This window comes from Lactuca virosa, chromosome 8, assembly GCF_052849685.1.
Source record: "Lactuca virosa cultivar CGN04683 chromosome 8, Lactuca_virosa_CGN04683_v6, whole genome shotgun sequence".
Lineage (NCBI taxonomy): Eukaryota > Viridiplantae > Streptophyta > Magnoliopsida > Asterales > Asteraceae > Lactuca > Lactuca virosa.
The window spans coordinates 254,030,020-254,055,935 of NC_136433.1; the positions used below are offsets into that span (position 1 = coordinate 254,030,020).

The 25,916-nt window shown below is 36.5% G+C and overlaps 1 long non-coding RNA gene across 2 annotated transcripts; it reads right to left on the bottom strand.

The window, feature by feature from the left end:
• Positions 1 to 6,862: 6,862 nt before the first annotated feature.
• Positions 6,863 to 9,004, bottom strand: LOC145133106 (uncharacterized). Of its 2 annotated transcripts, XR_013718405.1 has the most exons (3): positions 8,489 to 9,004; positions 7,983 to 8,169; positions 6,863 to 7,724 (listed from the first exon to the last, which is right to left on the bottom strand). It is a non-coding gene; the product is annotated as an uncharacterized LOC145133106 (long non-coding RNA). The 2 variants fall into 2 exon arrangements; XR_013718404.1 differs by lacking the exon at positions 6,863 to 7,724 and having other exon boundaries at positions 7,768 to 8,169.
• Between the last annotated feature and the right edge of the window lie 16,912 nt (positions 9,005 to 25,916).

Here is a 25,916-nt window from a genome sequence, read left to right on the forward strand (position 1 = left end):
ATGGATCATGTAAGTTCACTTTATGAACTGATATTTCCACCCTATGCCTGGATTACAGGAAATACAACCTAGGATAATTAAAAGGACACTTGTGTATCGAGGCATAGAAACGCAAGCCAAATTGTCAGACGAATTCTGTGTTTGTTGTAGAATAAGAAGAGTTGAGAAGGGTTCTCTACGACTCAAAAGAGGAGTCGTATATATGCATGACCGATTAGAGTTTCTATCTTCTAAATTAGTTAGCAGAATCACAAATTTAATGGCTTAATCATTAGTTTCAAAACTGAAAAGATTTGTCAATCTTCCCATAATCACAAATTAGAATTCGGTTTTTCCATAATGAAACTAATTCAAATTTTCAAAGACCTTTTGGGGCTCTACCCCTTAGAGATCGCTACGGGCGGTTCCCCTTGGACCTGCAAGGGGGCGCGACCCCCTTGACTTCGCCATTATGTTGTATCGGTTTATAATTCGATCTTATATATACATGCACTCCGTATTTACCGAACATATAATATAGTACAAATAATAAGCCCCTTAGTTCATATGTTAGTTTCATTTACCCAAAATGTTTGGTGACACTAAAATCTTATGTTGGATGTTATTTTTATTTTATATCTTTTTCCTGTTTCATATAGAACTATTAGCCAATGTAACTAGGGGTGGCATTAGTACGATATCAATTTTTTTTCATAAAACGTGTACCGTACTAACTATAGTTGGTATAAAAAAATTGCTCCCAGTACCATACCAAGTATAATTGGTACCAACATATTTGGCTAGCAACAAGTTTGATTGATACAAAATGGTAGTGGTATATATCAGCTTATTTAATTTTCCATTCTAAGATTTAAAAATAAGCAAAGACATCAGGTAATTTTGACGTTTAGTAAAAAAATTAGTTGCCTAGTTCTTATAATTTACGAAAGAATTCTATTAAAAGAATGCTAAATTAAAATTTTAATTTTGTGGTTTAACATGGTAATAACTATTGATTAATGCGTCCAAATGACTTACATAATGTTCTTAAAACTTTAAACACTAAACAAAATTAACAACTAGTGTTATAGTCGTCCGGTGGCCGGGTTGACCAATGTAAAAACAATAAATTGATTTTATTTTCTTCTATAGTATCTGTTTTTAGTTGAATGTTACAGAAGAAAGTTATTATGATTAAATTAGAAGCAATTACAAAGTATGCTTTCATGGATATTCGCGTTGGTTTCTTGCAGCAAACTCTTGTGTAAATCCAAAGTACTCATTACAAGTTTGGTAATAGTTATCCAAGGGTATGCTTGCTCCAAACCTGCTAATACTCAGATACTTAAATCATATTATACAAAAAGTTTCCCCTTTGTGAAATGTCTATAATTATCTTCATGTTTCCAAGAAAGATCAACATTCTGAATGGATGTGTCCCTGCAATAAATACCCTTATCATATTGGACAGAGATGTATTGTTCTGTACTAAAATACCTTTTTTTCATGTTTGTTTTTCCATCTATTAAGATACTTCATACAGTCTTATTTAGCCCTAAATGGTTCCAGTTAGGACTAAAAATAATCAAACAAACGAAAGTACCTTTTTATTTTTTGCATTTAGCCGAAAACATGTTAAAGCAAGAAATAACAGCGTACCTTAAAGAATACACACATTCATATGCATATACACACACACACTACACACACTATCAATCATGTTGAATTGGTTTAGGCAAATTCAACAAAGCTGCTTAAGGCCACAAGATATCCTTCCCAAATGAGTTTACTAAAAGTTCAAGTAACTCTACTTCTAACCAAGACAAATAAAGTGTAAGGCTTAATTGGTAACATAAAAGAAAAAGATAATTAATAAAAAAATGAAAGTACATTGTGTGTTTTGTGTACTTTTCTTTAGCCTAAGTAGATACAAGAAGAATTTTGCCTCAAGTACACGACTACAATTTCTAGTCATGATCTGCTATATCTTTAATCACATGCTTAACAGCCTCTAATATGACTTGTAATGGAGGATAAATCTATGTTCCAAGTATCTGTAAGTAGTAAAACAGATTGCAAAATCAAAGGGTAAAATCATCATTATGTGTACAACCATACATACTTAACAACACTACATTTATAAAGTACTTTCTGTGAAAGTAAGATGTATATTATATCAGAGCCGGTCCAAATATATTTTAGGCCCAGGGCGAGAAGAAAAAACCCTCCAAATCATAAATATAAAAAATCGAAAAAAGCATACAATTTACAAAAAAAATCATTAATAATATTATCAAAAATACAAATATAGCGACAACATTTACAAAAACAACTAATATAAAGAAAAAACTACTTCTAGACTTTTTAGAAGAAAAATGATTGATGATAGTATCAAGATATATTTTATTTCAACTATATTTTTCTATACATAATATTGACAAACCATTCAACAATTCTTATGTGATTTATGGTTTTATGTAATTCATGAATAATTTCAGCTTAAAAAAAACTTCTCTCTACAATGCACAAGTAACAAGAATGATTAATAAGATGGTAAATGCAAAAGTCATAAATTTGTAGAAGCTTAATATCAAAGGAAGCTGCAAAATAAAATTAGTAACAAAAGTCATAAATTTATAAAATAAATTAAAAACAATTTTTTTTATAAACAACAATAATGATTCACATGTTACCTTATCAAGGTTAGAAATCTAATAGTTTTAAGATGAACTTTGAAAGAATTAAATCAATTCAGAAACAAACATCAAAAAACTTGGAAAATCATACTTATGATTATACAGTCACGTACAATGATACAAATGTCTTGCTTTATTTTGTGAAAAAAATGGCACCTAAAGCAATAAGTTTCACTATTTTAGGCAGAAACTTTAAAGAATTTGACTTCAAAAATCTGTTAAAGAAACCAAGAATGAGAAATTAGAAGCTTTTAGAAACAAAAATCTTATATGCAAATCGAGAATGAGAAAAAAAATCATAAATAAAATTTAGAAACGTTGATGTTGATGACACCATATCTGATATCTCCAAATCTGATAAGAAACTAGCATTTCATTACAGAAAGGCCAAGGGTAAGCAAAACTAATACTTCAATGGGGGAAGGTCATAAAATCAACAGTTTGACACAAAAGAAGAATGTGATATTGTAAAGATTCGAGAATGATTGTGTGAGAAGCATAGAACGATGACTTGACTACAAGAGCAAGAGAGTAACTAGAGAATTACAACGTAAGACTTAAGGACAATAGAGAAACGATATTGGTGATGTCGAGATTACGTTTGTGAAAAGCAAGAAGGCAAGATTACAAATATGTCTTCTGATGTCGAGATTCACGAGGTGTCGATTAAGGATTTTCATATTCACGAGTAGTCGATTCAGTTCCTGCCTATGTGCGCCCTAATTCCCGTTTTTTGGTTATTCAATCCAAAAAGACAAGTTTTGGTGAATCTATTCCAAGCTATATGTTTACTTGGGCTGATTTAAGGTTGAGCAATTGAGCCCACTTGGGCTGACTAGAGTATATATATATATATATATATATATATATATATATATATATATATATATATATATATATATATATATATATATATATATATATATATATATATATATATATATAAAAGGAAGGATCATTTGAGAAGTCAAAGTTTCCCAAGAACCCGAGGACCAAACCATGGCCGTTAGATCAAAATAATAAAAGGTTAAGATCCTTTGTGGCATTTTTGTAAATACTTGAAAAAAAAAACAACACGGGGGCATGATAATTAAATGATTCAGGGGCATTTTAGTGATGAATTACCCTGATTCAACCCCCACCGTTCTCTCCCTTCGCTCATGTTCTTCCTCATCGTCGTTATCTTTGGTCGCCGTTGATCTGGAAATTGGAATCGATTTCCTTTTTCTCCACCGCAAGCCGCGACAACTGCTCCTCCTTTTCCTTTTTTGGCGTCGATTGAAGCTTCACCAGATCTAGAGTATTGGAGAAGATCGATGATCCTCAGTTCTGGAATATTTTGATTAGAGAAGATGATCCTCAGTTTTGAAATATTTGATTAGAGAAGATGATCCTCAGGGGTAAATCGCGTCCTTCTTCTCCCCTAACAAATCAACCAGAGGTTCTATCGCGTCGGACCTCCCGATTCAGAGGTTCAATCGGCGTCGGCTGCTCAAGTCGTTGACTGATTTCTTCACATGCGTTTCGCTTTCAGTGAGATCAGGTATCGGTTCGCAGTTTCTGAGATGTTTGTGGGACCATAATGATTCCAGAAAGTTGGATTCTTCAAACGTGTCTTCATTTGATTCATTTAGCAAGAAAGTAGTTGGTTATGCCAAATATTTTTTTCATTTATTTATGATATAAAAACTTTAAGAATCTATATTGTTATTTACATAAACAGAAGTTTTAGTTGCAAAGAATTCTGTGTACCTGTTTATGTGGAGAAGTTTTAGTAGTTTTAGCCACTAATGGTGCAGAAGACTCCACCATGTTTGTCATCCTGTTATGTCGCCTGCTATTCCTGATTATACCAGTACCTAAACAGTCAACAGTTACCAAGTAGTATGATTTATAACTTCTCTAATGATGATGAACAAAAATTAGTATAAAACAATTCATAAGTTCTCTTTCAAACCTGATGGAAGATTAGTTACAGACATGTTGTGATTTCTCACTTTTTTTGTCTGTTGTGTTACACTAGGCTGCTACACTGTATCTTTGTCGCTATAGCTGCCATCATATCTACCCTTTGGCCCATCATGGGTAGAAATGTCCATCATAATTCTAATATTAGAATATTAGAATTAAGTGAATTAGTGAACTACTGTTTTTTTCCCTTATATGGTTTTTGTACAGGCGATTGCAGATTTGGCCAAGTCCTTAGAATTTGAGCCTGACTCAGCCGATATATTGCAAGAAAGGGGTATGATAATGCTTGACTTGAAATAGTTAATTTTTTGATAAAGTTTCCATCTGTTTAAAGTTTTTAACATTACTTTCATGGTGCTCATATTGAAACTGATGCAAGTATTGTCAACTTTATGCTGAAGGATTACTATGCTGCCACTGAGGACCTGTCTGCATGTGTAAAGCTTGATAAAGATAACAAATCTGCTTACACATACTTGGTTAGTTAGCCATCAGTGCACAACACAACATTCAGATTTAAAAATCATTACTTTTTACATTTTGCTTTTTGCACTAAAAAAGTAGACTGATAACACGTGATTGATTATACAGGGTATGGCATTGTCATCAGTTGGTGAACACAAAAAGCTGAGGAAGCACACAAGAAAGAAATTCAAATTGATCAAAATTTTCTTGAGGCATGGGGTCATTTAGCTCAGGTTAGTTGGGTGTCACTTACATATTCAAATAAAATGCTCAAGTATCTTAAAAATGTGCTTTGTTTTTGTTTGATAAAATTCTCTGAAAACTTCAACACATTTAACCTACACCACAAGTGATAACAGGTAACAACATCAAGTGAAAGAATTGGAATACAATTTTAATAATCAAATAAGTTTTAGTTTTCTTTATTGTAAATATATGTAACTGATTTTTTTTGTTTCAATACATATAAGGAGATATTTTAGCCTTCTGATTACATGTGATTCACATGAAAATCACATATAAATCACATATGAATTATATGTGATTCACATGTAAATCACTTATGATTCACATGTAAATCACAAGTGAAAATTATTTGAGTTAATGAACTTTATTATCTTCAATGGCACTAGCCTCATACTTTTATTTATTTACTTTACATGGTACGAGAAAGATTATATATTTACATGTGAATTATATGTGATTCACATATAAATCATATGTGATTCACATGTGAATCACATTTGATTCACATGTGATTCACATATAAATCACATGTGATTTACATATGATGTCATATGTAAATGTGATTCATATGTGAATTGCATGTGATTCATATGTTAATCACATGAAAATCACATATGTATTTTTGTGAGTGTTTTCGCATCAATAATTTTTTTTAATTTTCTTGTAGATTTGGAAGAAATTGTGGTGAATATTGAAGAGGTGAAAAATGATAAATTGAAGAAAATAAGGAAATATTGACACGAAGACATGAAAACTTGAAACAAAGAATTAGATAAATAAAACTACAATGTTTTTTTCATGATTACATCAATGATTGTACATTCTTGAAATAAGAAGTTAACCTAAAAAATAATATCTAATTATATTTATTATATTTTAGTAATATGTTGATAGATGTATATTTGTTAAGGGTGAGTTAGAAAACCCCAAGATGGATAATATGAACTTCATGATTAAATAAAGACGTTGTACAATACATGCAAAGACCACGACAATGGAAAATGATGATGAACAGGTGCCCTCTTGTAAACCTATGCACGCAGCAAGAGCTGTAACAGTTGCAAAATGTAATGATGGAAAGCCATCAATGTTCGAACCAAATATTAGCCCAATATCCACCTCACAAGAACCTGTTACAATACACCAAAAAAGTAAAGGTAAAGTTTCACTATATTTTAAAATGCATTTGTACTTTCACCGTTTAAGTAATTTAGTAAGTTAATTGTTTGTGTAAACCATGAGAGTCTCAATGACTATTATTATATTAAATCAATAAATTACTAAACTATCATTATTTCGATTTAGCGACTTAACTATTCTTATTATATCAAATATGAAAAAATAATTGCTAAACATATAAAGAGTTAAAATTTAAGTTTTGTTTCTGCATTATGCCTTTTGATCAACAGATTTTGTCAATAGGTAACTACTTAAACCTTGTGTGTATCTCACCTGATTAATTGTAGAGTAAGCTGCAAGAAAGTCAAGAAAGATACTTGCTTGCCTTATGGATTCCAAATAACTGACCCTCTTCTATTAAGTCAACATATCTATATATTAAAAAAGCTAGATTATCCCATGATAAGATTTTCAGAAAATTGTAATCACAACCTTCTTTCTCCTCTTCATTTGAATACCTAGTTTTGGAATTTCCACATTTTTTGAATTTATATCTTTTTGTTTTTGCTATCTTCATTAGATGAACACTATCTTTCATACTTCATTGTCCTTATTTTACCTCGTTCTAACAGTTAATCCACTCGATACTTTCCATATATTTTAGGCTTAGTAGGGTAATTTGGGAACTAGAAGACCTGTTCTGAATATGCACCCATCATTTTCTAGTAGTCCCATTTACACAAGATGTAAGTGGTTTATAACAGGACTATACATCCTTCCTATTCTTCTCGACAAGGGGGAACTACAATGAAGAAATAGACTAAACATAAGTAGATTAAATGACCTAGCACAAATGCATAATTTGAATTCAATAACAACCATAAGAAGAACTTTGTGTAATTAATGTTTTCTTATTATTAAACTATTGTACTTTCAAAGTATAAGTCTTAAATAAGAGTAGAAAAAACAAAATTAAATTAAATTAAAAAAGTTAGGAAATAGAACTAAAATTTAGATGTTCTAATAACACTACAAATGAAAGTGCATTCTATTTCACTATGTAATTCTTTTGTTTGCTTAACAATTGAGATTCCTAATGGGTATTGAAGCCTCTGAATGCCCACATCCCACTTTTAACACCTTTAGCATTAGTCAAACACCCATTAATTGTAGGAACTGCGTGAAACCCTCCTTGTTTCCTTTGTACAGAAGGGAAAACAACTGGAACTTGTAGAGAACTCATTATGCCTATTACCAAAGGCAAAAGCCAAAGATACCAACAATCAATGAATAGACTAATACAATTAAAAAAGTAATCAACTCTTAGCATATAAACTACATGTAACAACATATACTTGTCATTTTCCCTCTTCATTTGGGAGATCTGACTTTCATTGCTTAATCAGAAAAAACCAAAAATTAACATCAAGATTCAAGACATCCTTGAAGAAACAAAGGACATAGTATGAGCAATTTGGATTATAATTAGTATGATTAGGAGACGACCTTCGTTTTCTAGTGAATAATGTAGATTTTCGAGTTGGAGAGAACATAAGAAGGATGATGTCAACATCACATAATACAGATAACTCATTGGTTTTCTTTAAGATTCCATTCCTTCGTTTAGAAAAACATCACTTTGCGATTACCAATGTTTTCTAATCTCTTGATTTTCAGCTTCACTCTCCCCATACTGCAATAAATGAAAACGTTCAGATAAAAAGATGAGAAATTAAACATATATTTGGTATTATATCGTCAGAATTGTTTATATCGTCAGAATTGTTTATAATGAAATTCTTTCAAGAAAATTATGACCCAATTGATGCCCTATAAATGAACGGAAGCCATGTTGATAAGTATCAGCATAGAGGAAGAAATTGAGAGAAATCAAAGTAAGCATGACAATTCTGATGCAATCAGAACTCGAGCTAGGCAAAAAATGATGTTAAATCCGTGAATAAATTGAAATGATCACAAAACGAAGAGAGAGAAGTAAAGGAAGGGCTTACAGTTCTGCTACGATTGTCGTGAATCAGTGTACAATGGAAGTGGAAGTACTAGATTATTAAGGAATTGAACCAATGAGTGCTTGTAGATGGTGGTAACAGAGGAGCAACGATGGTTGAAGGCCATGATTTCTCCGGTTGCTTTCCAGATGATCGGTTATTTATCTCTCACTCTCCCTCCAAAACCTGTTTGGTATGAATATTGGTGAAATTACCTTCACAAATTAGTCTTATATAAGACTCATAGTACGAAAACTGTAAGAATGTGGGAAGGAGGTTGAGAAGGAGAGTCTCCAATAGGTCGGGATATGGCGGTTTCTAGGTTGACGAAGAAGATGGAGTGGAGAGCATTCAATTTCGTGGGTTGTCGCCATCGGTTGTGGAAGCCAAGAAGAAACGGTAAATAATGAACATGGGGGAGAAGAAGTAGGAATAGGGGAAGGAGCTAAAGACGGAAGGCAGCCTCCTTCCGATTAACATTACGGTTGAGATTGAAAGATGAGAGTTTAAAAAGCTAAGATTTAGTGGACGGTTTTCTACTCACCAACAACAATATTATAAAGAATTGAAATATATATATATATATATATATATATATATATATATATATATATATATATATATATATATATATATATATATATATATATATATATATATATGGAATTAAGTTCATTTGAAATTTTTTTTTAAAGTGAGAACATGAGGACAAATTTCACAATCAATATACATATAATTAATTAAATAAAAAAATTATATGATTTTACATTAATAATGGCATTTTTGGATTAGCTAATCAAATTTAATGACTATTTTAATGGTAACCTCCTATAATTAAGGCAACCTCCTATAACTAAGGTACAGTTAATATCACTCTTAAATAAAACACCAACAACTTAATCACTTCAGACACAGATAACAAACATTCAACAAACATATCCAACATAAATACTAATATATTAAATAGGTTCAAAACACCAGCAACTTAATAACTTCAGACACATATAACAAACATAAATCCCTGCTACATTAAAGCTAGCCCAAATCCTACCATGAGACCAAAAAAAAGACATTTTTCATACATAACGATCATTAAACCTAAACAAAAGACTACCATCCCCATCAGCTTTCAACCAATAGATTCATCAAAGACTACTTTTAGATTCCCTTGAACGATTTTCTTCCTTGTAACCTTGTCCATCTTAACAAACTTGACATACTCCTTTTCAAATTCACACTTCAAAATATTATGATCAGAAAAAAGCAACCTCACAAAATACTTGTACCTTAACTTTTGTAAATACATATCTTGTGTTCTCAAATCCACAACTAGCCCACAATCCCACTTTGATGTTTGATCCCCCATAAAACTCTCCATGTGTCGCATAAGGTAAATTCCACCATCATCTGAGCGGTTATATGCTTGACACTTCATTTTCAACACCACTGCATTCCTTGTCATCAGAGTCTTCACCTTCTTCTTACAGAAGTCATTTAGAAAACGACTGAAAAACCTTTGCTGCGAACAAAACGGTAACGACATTCGTCAATTATATCACACAAATTGTATTGACCATTTACATAATCACATAAACATATAAATATATGAATAATTTTAAATTCATATTTACCAGCACGCGGGGTATGTTCCCATAGATGGACTCAACTGTTCCCACCAATCTGCTTTGATCAATTATCAAAATTGAAAAACTTTTAAGGTTAAAACATATCAGGTAGTAATTCCCATCAACAATGGGGAAGAAAACCTTCAAAATTACTAACAAAATAAATAAATGTACTAAGATTGTTATTGTAAAAAATCTTGAATCCTTGCCTGAAAGACCTTTAGTATCAAGCGCGACAAGTGTCGTGCCTCTAATGGTTCACAAACAAACACTAGCAAACAAGGAAAACTATATATATATATATATATATATATATATATATATATATATATATATATATATATATATATATATATATATAGAGAGAGAGAGAGAGAGAGAGAGAGAAAGAGAGAGAGGAGAAGCCTAAATTTCGTCCAAGGCACTTAGAAAGAAGTCATAGACGAAATTCAACCCTAAGGAGGGTTTATATAGGTGTTAGGAAGGTATTGGATTAGACAGGTATCTCCAAGATAACTCTAATCCCTTTACTTCATCCCTAAGGCATCTAAGGCAGCCTTAGAGCCCAAGGAAACCCTAGGAGCACTCTAGATTTCTTTCCCCCCTCTTTAGGGAGTTTTTAGAATTTCTCAATGCTCAACTATTGAACATTGTCACCTTTAGTCCCTACACATTTAATTAATTCATTTAACCCCAAAATTAATTCTAAATTAATTTCTCATTAAATATTAATTAAACAATATGATTTCTAATTAATATATTATTTCCATAATACATTAATAAAGCATTTATTTTGATTTCTAATTAATTTATTAACCAAGTAATAAATTAATAAATCATTCTTCTCTCTCTAAAAGTTATCCTATTCAATTGCCAGTGTTTGAAGGAAACCCAAAAGGACTGTGCTACCATCCATTCAAGTATATACTAATTATAGTTATGAGCTTAGACACCTAATTCAAAAGCTTTATCCAACCAGGTGTTAATATACATGGAGAATCAAAACTAGAATTCCCATTGTACAATACAACTTCCATTCCCATATACTGCTTATGTGAACCACCCTGCTCCTCAACCTGAACCTTCTCATTGCACATACCAGTTGGATTCAGGATTGTTGGGGACATTCTCTCCATTCTTAGATCTAAATTTGTAGTACCATCGATATTCATTGCAGAATAACCCTTGGACCCACTTAGTAAATCCTTCCCCATCTTCTTGGTCAAATTAGTAAACATTTGGTTCATCTCATCATCTGGTTTTTCTCCTTCCTTTGCATGCACAATCATAATATCAACATCCATTTTATCTTCATGCCCATCCCCTATTAATGCTTTTAGTGTTGTCCCATTAAAAATTTCAACCACCTTCCTAACCACTGCCTTCATCTTATCATCATTCAGATGCATTTCTATACACATCAGACTACTTGCTTCTATAACCTTTTTCTACTCAAGTAACCTTCCTATCATACTTTCAATAATTCCACAACTCTCCTACAATTTAAATCAATGAAATGTTAATTTAACAGTCTACTAATTTATAATACATTACACTACCATTCACTAACATAAAAAAGTCACTTTTACTAGTAAAGTTATTATATAATCTTCTTACCTCAACCGATCTATTTCTTGAATCATCATCTCATCATAAAACACACCTTCGACATTTTCCCTTAAACACAAATTTCCAAATATCCCCTTGCTTACTTCATATTCCTCTAAAATTCTTAGGTGCTCTAAATCAATTTCTGTGATGAATGGGCTATACCTTTGCAGATTTACATCTTCACATATCACTCTGTGTGCACACGCCATCTGCATAATTACATTACGTAAATTATCATTAACATAGAATTTTATGGTTAGCAGTATTTAACACATGAAATTAATATTTCAGATCATACCATTAGAAACGCAAGAGGTCCTGTGAAGTAGCAGTTCTTGTCGTTTGGCCTCCACTTATTCTTGCTTTTTTCTAAACAGTTTACTATGTACTCACACCAGTTAATACTTGACACATCCTTGCATTTAATTAACTTTTCAATAAAACTAATTCTACAAGACCCCATCGTCTCTGTTTCAGCAAAAAGTATTAATGAATAAAGTCAAGAAATCCAACTTAAACATCTCATCCGCATCACTTGTTTTCCTTATATTCTTCAAATAGTTTCCATTATAATAATTTCCCTTCCCATATTTTCGTTTCCAAGCCTCAAGCAATGGATCATTCTTATCACATTCTTCCAGTGTCTTAAAATCCAAACCCTTATTCGAAATTCCAAACATAGCTTCAACCGTCTCGTTTGTTATGGACACTTCACCACTTTTAACCCTCACGGAGCACAAACTAGTTGTGAAGCTATATACAACAAAATATGCTAGCTTACCTAATGTATCAATCTTCATACCCATAAAAGATCAAAAACCCATTTTGCGTACCATTTCTCGTTGATTTTTTGACAAACTTTTAATTGCTAGATACAATGAGTTTGGAGACATACAAGTACTCAACCTCTAAACTTATGTTCCTACCTTCCCTTCTTTACATTTACCCTCATATCCAATTACTTTTTTCCCTTTCACATTAACCTTTTTATCCTTAACAATCTTTTCAACCCTTTTCCTTTTCATTTTGTTATCCTTCTTTTCAGTATCTATATTATTTTTTCTCTCAACAAAATCATCATCACTGTTGTCATTCTCCTTTGCTTTTCCATTGTTAATCTTTTTTGGTAATTTCAGTTTCCGTCCCCCAACAGTTATACCTTGATTCCCTACATTCATCATAGCATTCTTTCCTTCAACTACACGGACACTTGATGAACCTGTACATAGTTATCATTGTTGGATTAGATGTCTAAGCCCATAACTATTTTTGGCATGTACTTGATTTGATTATGAGCATGGTCCTTTTGGGTTGCCTTCACCATAGAAATTTGATAGGATGAATTATGTGAAAGAGGTTAATTGTGATTTATTAACATATTATAAGAATAATATATTAATGAAGAAGTCATATTATTTAATTAGTATTGATCAGAAATTAATTTGGAATTAATTTAGTGATCAAAAGAGATTAATTAAATAAATGGGGATTGATTATGTAAATCAGTAATAGTTGTAATTTGGGCTCATGGACCCCATTGGTATAGGGTGGACGAAATCTCTATGAGAGTCCATACAGATTTCGTCCATGGCTTGTCAAATGGAAGTCCATATGTTGCTTAGGGCCTAAGCAAGGGAATTAGGGTTTCCAAGTTATAAACCCTAAGAGCCTCAACTATAAAAGGAACCCCTAGCTCCTCAAAATCGGCATCTATGATCCCATAAGAAACCCTAGCCGATTTTAGGAGTCCCTAACCTCTCTCTTATAATTCTCCATTGCTACTTGGTGTTTGTGACTCATTAGAGGTGCAACAATTGGGGTACTAAGCTCTTGAAGGTCAAGATCAACTAGCTGCAAGGAAAATGTATTCATCTAACTTGTTTTTAGTTGTAAATTTCAAAATTGTGTATGCTAGTCTTAGGGTTTATGCTTTGGATGATTATTTGCATGTATAACTTGAGAAAAACCTAGATCCAAAGCATTAGGGTTGCATGTACACCATAGGAATGTTGTAGTGCTCAAAACCCAACAGTGGTATCAGAGCCTAGGATAGCTTTTCTGTTATATGATGCAAAAGTAAAGTTTTCAAAGCTGGAAATTTTCGATTTCTGTACCAGGTTCACGACGTGACGAAAGCTTTCACGACGTGAAGTCGGTTCTGACAGCAGAATTTCAAACTTTTTGCCAAAATTAGATTAAGATAATTACCATAAGTTGTTTTAACTGTTAAAAATTCGAATTTCATGATATGGTAATTGATATTCTCATCTAATTGAAGGATAATTGTCAAATTTTAAGATAATTACTAGATTATATGATAAATTAATTATTTGTAAAATTTGATTTGTGTTTATCTTGCCAAAATTAGAAGATTAGATCAAATTATGTGATAAGGATAAATCATGTGATTAGTTTAATTGGTTTTCAAATTTGATCTAAATGTTTTAAAAAGTTTCAAAATTTGCCCTCAAGTTTTGGAATTTAAAATTTGATTAAAAGTTTTAATTTCGAAATATTAAATTCTTAAACCCTAGTAATTTAAAAAGTTTCAAAAATGCACCTCTTGGTTTTGTAATTTGAAATTTAATTAAATAACTTTAATTTTGAAATCTTAAATTTAGAACCTTGATAGTTTGAATAGTTCAAATTACACCCTTATGGTTTTATTAAATTAATTAAGTGTTTAATTAAAAGAGAGAATTAATAAATCCATAACGATATGGTTTAAGTTTAATTAAATTATTAGTCTAATTTATTAATAGATTAAACCACTTAGTATTTTAAATGTGTAAAATACACCCTTATACTATATAAAATTAAAAGTCTAATATATTATATATGTATAAGTAAACAGTCAGTCTTACCGTTAGTATGCCTCATTCACGAAGCTGGTCTATAAGGGGTGTTTAAGGAAGCGGCCTGTAAAATGACCGTCATTGGGTATCCAATCTTACCCACCGCACCCTTGACTAGTAGAGGGTTGTTAGCCGAACGGGTAGGATAGGACACAAACTCTCATTAATAAGTATAATGAAATATAAAGTAACTAAACCTTTTATAAATTCCCAATCTTAGTTACTTTAGGAAAAATGTGAATTTGATGCTAACCCATGAAATTGCACATTGCACCTTGTTGGTCGTTAGTGGAGCGTGTGTGGTTAACCGGCGCACTAATATGGGACTAATGAAGGATGGTCAATGGGTAGCTCGTAGATTATCATGGATCAATGGAGCGTGTGTGGTTAACCAGCACATTGATTAGGTGATAAACGTCTTCGAGAGTACCAAGCTAATTTGCATGGTTATTTACACCTTGTTTGTGATCCTCGGTATCCCAATCACAAACTTGAAGGGCATAATCGAGATTAAACATGCCATTGAAAAGTTTAATGAATCTCAAAAGATCTAGGAGTTTCATTTAAAACCTAATTCGCTTATTTCGTTTTCGTGGTGGAATTGGTAAATCGTCATTTACCTACCGACAAATAGTTTACAATTGGATTACGGCATCCCTCTTCCGAATTGTAAATTATTATGTTGGATCCTAGCCTTAATATTTCATTTGGGTGTTATATTAAGGATTGAATCAACTAACTTGAATTTCTCCCTTTTTGTAGATGTCTAGTTCTGACAACTATGGTCATCCCAAATCTTTTGATAAAGGCTTTCCACATGAAGATGATATTCCACGATTCGATCATGGAAATAGAAATCATACTTCACTTCCTCCACCTCCTCCAATAATTCTCCCTGACCCACGTGTTCGAAAACTTGAAAAGTTCAAGGTCACTTAAGCCCTATTGGCAAGCAAACACAAAGATGGAAAGTCTATATGTGCTCACGTCTTGGAGATGAAGTTGCACATTGATAGGCTTGTTGGATTTGGTGTCTAAGTGTTAGGTGCATTTTGTGCACCTTTTTGCACAACCTTTAGCCCTTTGTATGTATGTTTTTAGCTTAATTGTTCTTTCCTTTTTCTTGCATTTCATCATATTTCATGTTAGTCTCTAGAACAACCTTATTTGCACATTTTCATGTCTTTTTCAGGTAAACCGGAGGTTGGAACGCGCTTTGGGAAGTGTCGGGAAGCATTGGTGAAGATTTCGGGATGATCGGGCGACAAACGAAAAAGTTGGAAAAATCAAGCTTGGATTCGGAGTCAGAGGGGAACACGGGCCGTGTCAGATTTACTCTATGTTCAACACGGGCCATGTTGACCAAAAATGAAAGCTGTTGACCAAGCTGAACACGGTCCGTGCCCTTTTTTCCTTATGCTGAACACGGGCCGTGTTCGGCCCAAGAAAACTAACTTTTGGAAGTTTTTCTATTTTTCATATTACGGAAAATTGGGTCATTTTTGGGGGGACACAACATATCAGAGCACCATTGGAGAGGAGAATTCGAAGGTTTTCGTAAGGGTTTGTCCGTTAATCATTTGGAAACATTAATTCTCGTTTTTGTAAGTTGTAATTACACTTAATTTCATCTTTTAGACTTGTGATCTTGTTCTAGCCATGTGTGGCTAGAACCCTAACTTCTCCAATTTCATGTTTTGACTTTTTGGTTGTGAATCAAATCATATGACCTGATGTTTGTGTTTAATTTTATCTAGTGAAATTGATTTTACTTCAATCGAATGTTTCATTCTAATAATGATTCTTATTGGCCACTTGAATTGGGGTTAGGTCATTCAAGTTATTCATTTTGCAAAATCCGTAATTGTTTTGTGAATTGAACTAAGTAACAAGCATTAAATTGATTTCTTATGAATGAATTTAGTGTAAATCTTTTCACACATTCTTACGCTCCCGAGCTTGTGAGGAGTATTGGGTGTTGTTGGGAACATTCACAATAAGCTTAATGCAATCTTTTAATCTACTTCTAAGAGCTTGTTTAGATTAGGTTAATAAGGTTAGGATTAATCAAAGAGCTTGTTTTGATTGATTAATGTGGTGAATGGAAAGTGTTAGAGCTTGTTAACACTTTCAAGTACCAACTTAGATAGAATGAAACAAATGTCTTGTCATCTTTGATTCACATTGCTAGATTGTCATACATGGAGTTGGAGTCCTTACAAAATCTGAACTTAATTCATTGGTTTAGTTGTTTACTCGCGTTTTAAATTGGTTTGCTACATCATTACACTCAAAACCCCCCCTCTTTACTGTTGGTGACCATAGTACCTTGCGCAAAGAGGTATAGACTAATTATCCCGTGTCTCTGTGGATCGACCCTGCTTGCCTTGTACTACCTTTTAGTGCAATATAGTGGGATTCTTTTGGAGTATATTGTACCCCTTTATTTGTTGGGTCTGACACGCCCTAACAAATTGGCGCCGTTGCCGGGGACACGGTGTTACTAATTGTTTATGCCTAGATCTTTCCGTACAGGTACACCATTGCCAATTGACTCGGAGATAGAGAAGACTGCAAAGAAGCTAAGGAAGCAAGCCAAGCTTCATAAGAAGCAACCGGGTTCTGGGACTTCTTCGTCATCTACTCCCCCGGTCATCAACATTTGGGAGGACATACCCCTCTCAAGTGTATCAGCCTCAGAAACAGAAAGCCCATCACTCTCACCACAACCATCCTCACCCATAAATACCACTCCACCTTCTTCACCTGTTCATAATATCCTAAACACTTCACCTACAGAAACATCACCCACTTCTCAAGCCATGGCAGACATCCCTGGAGGAAATCCACCTCCAAACCCACCACCCGAACAAACCCTCCGCCAATGGTCAAGACAAGAGGTTACTCAACAACCTCTTTGTATCACATATCCAGCTGCCACAAACCTTGAACTAAAATCCGGGCTTATCCACTTACTCCCAACTTTTAGAGGATTGGAGAACGAAGATCCTCACAAGTTCCTCACCGAGTTCCATGTAGTATGTGTAGGTATGAAACCACACAATGTCACGGAGGATCAAATCAAGCTTAGGGCATTCCCCTTTGCGGTGCAAGATGCAGCCAAAGACTGGCTTTATGACCTCCCACCGGGGACGGTGACTACTTGGGTAGACCTTGCACGGTTGTTCTTGGATAAGTATTTTCCCGAAATGAAAGCTTTAGCCCTACGGAGGGAAATTATCGGGATCAAGCAACACAAAAGAGAAGCTTTCCACACATATTGGGAAAGATTTAAGAAGCTATGTGCCCGTTGTCCAAAGCACGGGATTACCGAGTATCAGCTCCTACAGCACTTCATTGAAGGCATGACCCCAATGGAAAGAAGACTTCTCAATGCTTCTAGTGGCGGATATTTACCCGATAAGACTCCAACCGAAATCCGCAACCTAATCAAGAACATGGCTGAAGATTCCAAACATTCAAGCCATGATGAAGAATGGTACACGGATGCACCCCGAGGTGTAAAGGAAGTTCAAACTCCTCAGATTGAAGCTCAATTGTCCGAGCTCACAAAAGTAGTAATGATGCTGGCCAAAGACAAAGGTGTGCAGCCCACACCCCGCCCATGCGGTATTTGCACTCAAGTGGGACATCCAATCGATATGTGCCCACAACTCCAAGAGGAAGATTATGAAGAAGCAAAAGTCATGGGAGGCTATTCCGGGTCAAATCAGAGAGGTTATGAGCAACCACGAGGTGATCAGAGATGGAACAATAATCAGGGTTGGGGAGGAAACCAACAAGGAAACTATCAGTCAAATCAATCACATCAATACCAGCAAAGACCACCATTTCCTCAAAATCAACAAAGACCACCCTTCCAACCACAAAATTACCAGCCAAGGCTGCCACATCACCCTTCTCAACAAGCGGGTTCATCAAGTATGTCCTTAGAGGACATAGTGAAAAGCCTTGCCACAAGCACTCAAAGCTTCCAACAAGAAACCAAGACAAGCATAAAAAGCTTGGAGCAACAAGTGTCACAACTTGCTCAATCCGTAAGTAAGATGGAGTCACAGGGAAAGCTACCATCTCAAACGGAGAAGAACCCGAAACACAATGCGTGTGCCATTACTTTAAGAGGTGGGAAAAGCTATGAAGGTCCAAAGATGCCGGATGAAGAAGAGGAAGAGAAAGAGATAGAGGTGGAAGAAGCTATCAAAGAAGAGGAAAGGAAAAGTACTTCCAAGTCAAAGAAGCCCATAGAGACCGAAGTGAAGGTCACACTAGCTCCATTTCCTTCAAGGTTGGCAAGCACCAAAAGAGAGCGAGAAGATGATGAAATCATGGCCATGTTTCGAAAGGTTGAAATCAATATCCCTCTTTTAGATGCTATTACACAGATTCCTAGATATGCTAAGTTCCTCAAGGAACTTTGCACATCTAAGAAAAAGCTTAAAGGAAATCAAACTGTGAAAGTTGGTGAAAATGTCTCAGCCGTGTTACAAAAGCGGCTACCAAAAAAATGCAAGGATCCGGGTGTTTTCACGGTTCCTTGTAAAATGGGTAACCTTTTTGTACCACGTGCCATGCTTGATCTTGGATCATCAATCAATGTTTTACCATATTCAAGCCATAAGACAATGGGAATTGGTCCTTTATCAAAAACTGGAGTTGTCATTCAACTTGCCGACCGGTCTTTGGTACACCCGAAAGGTGTATTGGAGGACGTGTTAGTGCAAGTTAATGAACTTGGATTTCCCGCTGACTTTTATGTTTTGGATATGGGTGATGAAAACACCCCACAATCGAACTCCATACTTTTGGGGAGACCTTTTATGAGTACCGCAAAAACAAAAATAGATGTAGCCAATGGTACTTTGTCTATGGAGTTCGATGGTGAGGTGATTAACTTTAATATCTTTGAAGCCATGTGTTATCCTAGTGATATTCATTCTTTAAACTTCATAGATGTTATTGATACATGTACTAATGATTGCTTTGAGATGTCAAGCCAAGATGTGCTAACCACCATCTTGAGCAAGCACTTTGATGAGACGGGGATTAAGAATTTGGCTGACAAGTACACATTGGAGGATGAATTGATTGAAGTAATCAATTCCTTGGAAAAAGCACAACCCATGAGAGTTGAACCACCCCACATGAAGCTAAAAAGTTCCAATCCAAAACTTCTCCCCTCCATAGTACAACCACCGACTCTTGAATTGAAGGCTCTTCCCGACCATCTCAAGTATGCCTATCTTGGAGAGGAAAAGACATTACCGGTGATAATTTCCAACAAGTTGTCTATTGCAGAAGAAGATGAGTTGGTGATCTTGTTGAAAAAGTATAAGAAGGCTATTGGGTGGACGATTGCTGATATAAAAGGGTTGAGCCCTTCTTTGTGTATGCATAAGATTCTCATGGAGGAAGATTTCAAACCAACTCGAGAGGCGCAGAGGAGATTGAATCCACCCATGATGGAGGTGGTAAAGAAAGAAATCATGAAGCTTTTGGATGCAGGTATGATCTACCCTATCTCAGACAGTAAATGGGTGAGCCCCGTTCAGGTAGTCCCGAAAAAAGCCGGTGTCACAGTGGTTAAGAATTCCGAGGGAGATTTGGTGCCCACCCGTGTGCAAAACGGGTGGAGGGTTTGTATTGACTATAGAAAGTTGAATGCCTCAGTGAGAAAAGACCATTTTCCCTTGCCATGTATTGACCAAATGTTAGAGAGATTGGCGGGTAAATCTCACTACTGTTGTTTGGATGGTTTCTCGGGTTTTCATCAAATTCCAGTAGCCCCGGAAGACCAAGTGAAAACCACCTTTACTTGTCCCTTTGGCACATTTGCTTATAGGCGTATGCCTTTTGGTCTATGCAATGCACCCGCGACATTTCAGAGATGCATGATGAGCATGTTTTCTGAATATGTTGAAAACATCATTGAAGTTTTCATGGATGATTTCACAGTCTATGGAAACTCCTTTGATGAATGTTTGAGTAATCTAGCAAAAATTTTGCAAAGGTGCATTGATACAGACCTTGTGCTTAACTATGAAAAATGCCATTTCATGGTGGACAAAGGATTGATTTTAGGTCATATTGTGTCCCAAAAAGGCTTGGAAGTTGACAAAGCCAAGATAGATGTTATCAAGAGTCTTCCTTACTCGACAAATGTTCGGGAAGTTCGTTCGTTTCTTGGCCATGCAGGTTTCTATCGGCGGTTCATCAAAGATTTCTCAAAGATTACAGTGCCGATGTGTCAACTACTCCAAAAAGATGCTGAATTTGCGTTTACTCAGCCATGCAAGGATGCTTTTGATCGTTTGAAGGATCTACTCACCTCCGCTCCAATCATCCAACCACCTAATTGGGAGCTCCCGTTTGAGATTATGTGTGACGCAAGCAACACCGCGGTTGGGGCGGTCTTGGGACAAAAGGTTGACCAAGCACATCATGTCATCTACTATGCATCAAAGACCCTTGATAGTGCACAAGGCAACTACACCACAACGGAGAAAGAGTTGCTTGCTATTGTCTTTGCTCTAGAGAAGTTCCGACAGTACCTCCTTGGAACTAAAGTGATCATATATTCGGACCATGTAGCCATAAAGCACTTACTTACAAAGAAAGATTCGAAGCCGAGGTTAATACGGTGGATGCTGCTTTTGCAAGAGTTCGATATTGAGATCAAAGACAAGAGTGGAAAGGAGAATTTAGTTGCGGATCATCTAAGCCGCATTGTATCACCCGAAGATGGTATACCAATCTGTGACACATTTCCAGACGAGCATCTATTTGTAGCCAAAGAAGTACCATGGTATGCAGATATCGTCAATTATTTGGTCACAAGTCAATTTCCCCCAGATTCATCCCGTTGGCAAAAAGATAAAATCAAGAAGGAAGCCAAGCGATACATATGGGACGAGCCATACCTTTGGAAGTACTGTGCAGATCAAATGATCCGAAGGTGTGTTGAGCAAAAAGAGGTACAATCTATCCTTAATTTCTGCCATTCTTATTCTTGTGGTGGTCACTTTGGGCCCCAAAGGACAGCTAGGAAAGTCCTAGATAACGGATTCTTTTGGCCTTCTATATTTCATGATTCTTATGTGTTTTGTGCACATTGCGAAAAGTGCCAAAAATCCGGGTCCTTAAGCTCTAGGAATCAAATGCCCCTTACTCCCATTTTAGTGTGTGAGATATTTGATGTATGGGGTATTGACTTTATGGGACCATTTCCGCCCTCTTTTGGTTGTTCATACATTTTATTGGCGGTGGACTATGTGTCCAAATGGGTGGAGGCTAAGGCCACCCGTACTAATGATTCCAAAGTTGTGGTAGATTTTCTCAAGGTACAGATTTTCTCACGATTTGGCACACCAAAGGCGCTCATAAGTGACCGCGGGACCCATTTCTGCAATAGGATGCTCGAGGCTGTTTTGAAGAAGTATGGGGTGACACACAAAGTCTCAACAGCTTATCATCCCCAAACCAATGGACAAGCTGAGATCTCAAACAGGCAAATCAAAAGCATCTTGGAGAAAACAGTCAACCCAAACCGCAAAGATTGGAGCATAAGGCTAGATGATGCCTTATGGGCATACCGTACTGCCTTTAAAACCCCCATTGGTATGTCCCCATATAGGCTGGTGTTTGGAAAAGCATGTCATCTTCCGGTTGAGCTTGAACATAAAGCTTTTTGGGCTATAAAGAAATTCAATATGAATGAAGATGAAGTGGGAAACAAAAGGAAGCTAGACATTCAAGAGTTAGAGGAGATTCGGAATGATGCGTACGAAAGCAACATGATTTACAAAGAGAAGACAAAAGCGTACCATGAAAAAATGATCTCCAGAAAGACTTTTGTGAAAGGACAAAAGGTGCTTCTTTACCCCTCAAGGTTCAAGTTAATTCCAGGGAAGTTAAGATCAAGATGGGTTGGTCCTTTCGTGGTCACAAGGGTGTTTGACCATGGTGCGGTGGAAATCATGAGCAAGCAAACCGGTAAAACATTCAAGGTTAATGGTCATAGATTGAAGCCATTTTATGAAGGATTCGAGGTGAAGAATGAGGAGCTTGATGTGTTGGAGAACCCCACGTACCAAGATTGAAGCATATTCGGGGGCAAAGTAGAGCCAACGACTTAAAACAAGGGCAGCTAACCGGGAGGCAACCCGGGGGTATTTTTGTCTTTTATTTAAAAACAATTTCCATTTCTTTGAGTTTTTGGTTTTCAATGTTCCAAATGCATTTAAACATGATTTAAAATCACCAAACGGACCTTGGGATGCAAAAAAAAAAAAAAAGAGAAGAAGTGGCAATCAGAAGCTAACACGGCCCGTGTAACATTTGCCTTACAATGAACACGGGTCGTGTTCAATCAAGTGTAAGTAATCTCGCAGTCAGAGAGGTACACGGCTCGTGTTCCTCTTCCCTTACAATGAACACGGGTCGTGTTCATCAATGGCAAGAAAGCTCACAGTCAGAGAGGTACACGACCCGTGTCGTTTTTCCTTTATGACCAACACGGGCCGTGTTCAGCCAAATCTCGCACATCTTATGCCCAACACGGGCCGTGTGAATTTACTCATATGCCCAACACGGGCCGTGTTCGCGCAGCAGAACCTGTGGGTTCTAATGCTAAAAATCGGGATTTTGCCTCATTCTTCCACACATTCATTCCCAAACACTCTCTCTCTCCCAAGAAAACCCCAAGGTCCGATTTTCATCAAAAATCCTTTGATTCTTCACGATTTGGGTTTAAATCTTCAAAGAGGTTTGATTTTCATCTTCCCCACTTCATCTCCTACATCTAATACACCATCTCCTTACACTTTCATGGTGGATTTGGGGGTTTTTGACAAACCCTAGGTCTGAAATTTTCTAAGAATTTTGGTGTTTTTGTGCTTGAATCTTCATGTAGGCAAGCTTGGGGAGATTGAAGAAGGTGTTTGTCATTAACAACAATGCATTTCCACTAACGATTCGGTAAAATCTTTCCAACTCTCCACTTGTGGATTTTGTGTTTGTATGGTCAAATTGCATTCATTTTGGTCGTATTGGACTTGACAATCACTTAGAAACCACCAAGCACCGAATTTCCCGCGAAATTTTGGTGGTCAAATTCGTGTTGACTGGACCCGTCAACAGTTGACTTTTTGACCCGTTGACCAGTTGACTTTTTGACTTTAACCCAAATTTTGCATATAGAAGGTGAGAGTTCTAAACGACCTCGGCACACCAAATCGTCGGTCCGCCGTCGTAGGTCCCCAACACTGCCGCCCAGGTCCCCATCACCCCCACCTTCATCTCCACCCAATCCGGCACATTGTGGCGTGGTTTGTCGTGGCCCAATTCAAGCCGCCAAACTTGAGGCCTTTCTCCAACGCGCGCACACCACCCAACAATTCGCGCATGTGCCCTCCCTCCGTGAGTTGCACATATACAGCCAAGTCCACACACTGTTCTGGAACATTGGATGGCATGGGTTGTTAAAGGTCCACGAACTCAGCTATAAAGTTCCAACTGCCGAGTTCTTATCTTCAGTCGATTTGGACCACGGTGTCCTAAGCTTCCGGCTTATGAACCAAGACCATGCCTTGTCCTTAGACCAAATCAATGCTATAGTTGGGGCCCCCACAGAAAACACCTTTGGCCCCAATGACCCAATACCAGGATACAATGATCTTACGTGGTGGACCGACCTGACGCGTCAGCTTCCCTATATCTCAAGTTCTGCTAAGGCCTCATCTCTCATCCACCCTGTGATGAAAGTGGCCCACATGATCGTTGCTTCACTTGTCGTCCCTAGAGAAGAAAGAAGCACCATTAGCGCCCTTGAGCTCAAAATACTCTACGCGATGGCCCACCCGGACGATAATCTCATTCCTCACTATGGCTCATTCCTTTGTAACAAACTCACCCGCCTCAGCACATCACGGTCCGGCAAAATATCTTGTGGTGGCATTGTCAGTTTATTGGCAAAAAGTGCTCCAGTTCGGGCCCCATACCCCGGAACTCACCAACCCCTGCCCGGTGAGATCTACCTGACCACGGGAGTTCTAGAATCTATGAGAATGTTCTGGGAGGAGGACGGGAACCATAATTGGACCGTGGGTCAAAACCACGATCCAAGGCTCCTCATCACCCCAGAGAACAAAGACATCCTTGCCCTCAGGCGTCCTAATAATTTCACCGACTGGCAAATCAAGCCATATCTCTTCCCCGGAACCTTCACGGAAGAGGAAGAGGAAGAGGAGGAAGATGAGGAGAGTGACGGGGCGGCACAACAAAACTCCCCTCCCATGGGTGGTGCTACCTCATCTCATCATGCTGGATACCCGTCATATCACCAACAATATTTGGATCAATTCCAATCGATCCATACCCGCCTCGACACTTACCATCAAGATGTCACAAACCTCACCCATAGTTTTTCCGCCTTCACCACTCAATACGCTCGAGACCAAGAGCGTCAGCGCAAGCATGAGGAGGACTTTTGGGCTTGGACCCGAAATCCCAACTACTATCCTCCTCCTCCTCCGCAATAGGTTGTTCCGCCCTCTCCAAGCATCGAGGACGATGCTTATGTTTAAGCTTGGGGAGGGGTAGAGTTCTACATTAGGTGCATTTTCATCATGTTGCATTTTCATGTTCACATCCATATTCATGCATGCTTTAAAAAAAATGTACGAAATGATGACACTCTTTACATACAATAGCTCCATTAAGTGGGAAATCGAGAGCTCAAATAAAAAAAAAATACCGAAGCAACCGGATAGTTACCGGAAGTGTAGAATCAGCTGTCATAACTAGGGGACCCAAACACCGTAATTCGAGACCCTAGCCTTAGATAATAAAAAGAAATTATATTGAAACGTTTTTTGGGCGGTAATAACAGCTTTAGGATGATTTGCTTCTGAATGTTTAAAAAGAATCTTTATCGGCAACTCTGGACCCACAGAACACGGACCTATTTGTTGACACGCGTCACCCTCGCGGTGATAGAGAGCTTAAGTATCAGATCCACAGTCAAGAAAGAAGGAAGGGTACAACTGTCATATCTAGTACCCAAATCAGAATTTCAAGTGCCAAAACGAAGAAATCTCAAGAAATTCCAAAAATGAAGATTGAAGAATCTAAATTCAAAACGAAGTACAAATCAAAGTTCAATCAAATCAAAAGCCAATTCAAAGTCAAATATGGCGAATGAAGAACTGTATGATATGATACTTGTGGCTCTCGAAAAAGTGAAAGCATAGGAGCTGGGCCCCTTCGGGTGGGCTCACTGTTTCAGCGAAAGCTGATTCGCCGTGACGGGTTCTTAAGGATGCG